The sequence below is a fragment of the Arachis hypogaea genome, chromosome 20 (assembly GCF_003086295.3).
Source record: "Arachis hypogaea cultivar Tifrunner chromosome 20, arahy.Tifrunner.gnm2.J5K5, whole genome shotgun sequence".
NCBI classification, from domain to species: Eukaryota; Viridiplantae; Streptophyta; class Magnoliopsida; order Fabales; family Fabaceae; genus Arachis; species Arachis hypogaea.
Genome location: NC_092055.1, coordinates 56879387 through 56882045, shown reverse-complemented (window position 1 = coordinate 56882045; position 2659 = coordinate 56879387). Strand labels below are relative to the sequence as shown.

The 2659-nt window shown below is 43.1% G+C and overlaps 1 non-coding gene across 1 annotated transcript; it reads right to left on the bottom strand.

Moving 5' to 3' along the window:
* Positions 1–580: 580 nt before the first annotated feature.
* LOC112788238 (small nucleolar RNA R71) lies at positions 581–688 on the bottom strand. The gene has a single exon (XR_003195611.1). It is a non-coding gene; the product is annotated as a small nucleolar RNA R71 (small nucleolar RNA).
* Between the last annotated feature and the right edge of the window lie 1971 nt (positions 689–2659).

The following is a 2659-nucleotide window of genomic DNA, read 5'->3' as shown; positions in this document are numbered from 1 at the left end:
GTGACATAGAGGATTCCTCTTCTTTTCTTTTGTTCTCCTCTTTCTTATGAGCAGGGACAGAGAAAAAGGCATTCTTGTTGAAGCTGATCCAGAACCTGAAAGGACTCTGAAGAGAAAATTAAGAGAAGCTAAATTACAACAATCCAGAGACAACTTGATTGAAAATTTCGAACAAGTAAAGGAGATGGCAGCCGAACCCAACAACAATGCAAGGAGAATGCTTGGTGACTTTACTGCACCTAATTCCAATTTACATGGAAGAAGCATCTCCATTCCTGCCATTGGAGCAAACAACTTTGAGCTGAAACCTCAGTTAGTTTCTCTGATGCAGCAGAACTGCAAGTTTCATGGACTTCCATCTGAAGATCCTTTTCAGTTCTTAACTGAATTCTTGCAGATATGTGATACTGTTAAGACTAATGGCGTAAATCCTGAAGTCTACAGGCTCATGCTTTTCCCTTTTGCTGTAAGAGACAGAGCTAGATTATGGTTGGATTCTCAACCTAAAGACAGCCTGAACTCTTGGGATAAGCTGGTCACGGCTTTCTTAGCCAAGTACTTTCCTCCTCAAAAGCTGAGCAAGCTTAGAGCTGATGTTCAAACCTTCAGACAGAAAGAAGGTGAATCTCTCTATGAAGCTTGGGAAAGATACAAACAGTTGACCAAAAAGTGTCCTTCTGACATGCTTTCAGAATGGACCATCCTGGATATATTCTATGATGGTCTGTCTGAGCTATCAAAGATGTCACTGGACACCTCTGCAGGTGGATCCATTCACCTAAAGAAAACGCCTGCAGAAGCTCAAGAACTCATTGACATGGTTGCTAATAACCAGTTCATGTACACTTCTGAGAGGAATCCTGTGAGTAATGGGACGCCTATGAAGAAGGGAGTTCTTGAAGTTGATACTCTGAATGCCATATTGGCTCAGAATAAAATATTGACTCAGCAAGTCAATATGATCTCTCAGAGTCTGCATTGAATGCAAGCTGCATCCAACAGTACTCAAGAGGCATCTTCTGAAGAAGAAGCCTATGATCCTGAGAACCCTGCAATAGCAGAGGTGAACTACTTAGGTGAACCTTATGGAAACACCTATAACTCAACATGGAGAAATCATCCAAATTTCTCATGGAAGGATCAAAAGCCCCAACAAGGCTTTAATAATGGTGGAAGAAACAGGTTTAGCAATAGCAAGCCTTTTCCATCATCAACTCAGCAACAGACAGAGAACTCTGAACAAAATGCTTCTAATTTAGCAAATCTAGTCTCTGATCTATCTAAGGCCACTGTAAGTTTCATGAATGAAACAAGGTCTTCCATTAGAAATCTGGAAGCACAAGTGGGCCAGCTGAGTAAAAGGATCACTGAAATCCCTCCTAGTACTCTCCCAAGCAATACAGAAGAGAACCCAAAAGGAGAGTGCAAGGCCATTGACATAAGCGCCATGGCCGAACCTGAGAGGAGAGGAGAGGACGTGAATCCCAAGGAGGAAGACGTCCTGGGACATCCAGTAATCAATAAGGAGCTTCCCTCTGGGGAAACAAAGGACTCTGAGGCTCATCTAGAGACCATAGAGATTCCATTGAACCTCCTTATGCCCTTCATGAGCTCTGATGAGTATTCCTCTTCTGAAGAGAATGAGGATGTCACTGAAGAGCAAACTGCCAAGTTTCTTGGTGCAATCATGAAGCTGAATGCCAAATTGTTTGGCATTGATGCTTGGGAAGTTGAACCTCCCTTGTTCATCAATGAACTAAGTGATCTGGATCAACTGACATTGCCTCAGAAGAGACAGGATCCTGGAAAGTTCATAATCCCTTGTACCATAGGCACCATGATCTTTAAGGCTCTGTGTGACCTTGGTTCAGGGATAAACCTCATGCCCCTCTCTGTAATAGAGAAACTGGGAATCTATGGGGTGCAAGCTGCTAAAATCTCACTGGAGATGGCAGACAGCTCAAGAAGACAGGCTTATGGACAAGTAGAAGATGTATTAGTAAAGGTTGAGGGCCTTCACATACCTACTGATTTCATAGTCCTGGATACTGGAAAGGAAGAGGATGAATCTATCATCCTAGGAAGACCTTTCCCGGCCACAGCAAGAGCTGTGATTGATGTTGACAGAGGTGAAATATTCCTTCAATGGAATGAGAACTCCCTTGTATTCAAAACTCAAGGATCTCCCTCTGCAACCATGGAGAGGAAGCAGCCAAAACTTCTCTCCAAGCAGAGTCAACCAGTGCCCCCACAGTCAAACTCTAAGTTTGGTGTTGGGAGGCCATAACCAAACTCTAAGTTTGGTGTTGAACTCCCATATCCAAACTCTAAGTTTGGTGTTGGAGAGTCTCAACAAAGCTCTGCACATCTGTGAGGCTCCATGAGAGCCCACTGTCAAGCTATTGACATTAAAGAAGCGCTTGTTGGGAGGTAACCCAATGTTTATCTAATTCTTATTTTTATTGTTTTTCATGTTTTCTTAGGTTCATGATCATGTGGAGTCACAAAATAAATAGAAAAATTGAAAACGGAATCAAAAACAGCAGAAGAAAAATCACACCCTGGAGGAGCATCTGTCTGGCGTTCAAACGCCAGAACAGAGCATAGTTCTGGCGCTGAACGCCCAGAATGGGAGCATCCTGGCGCTGAACGCCCAGAA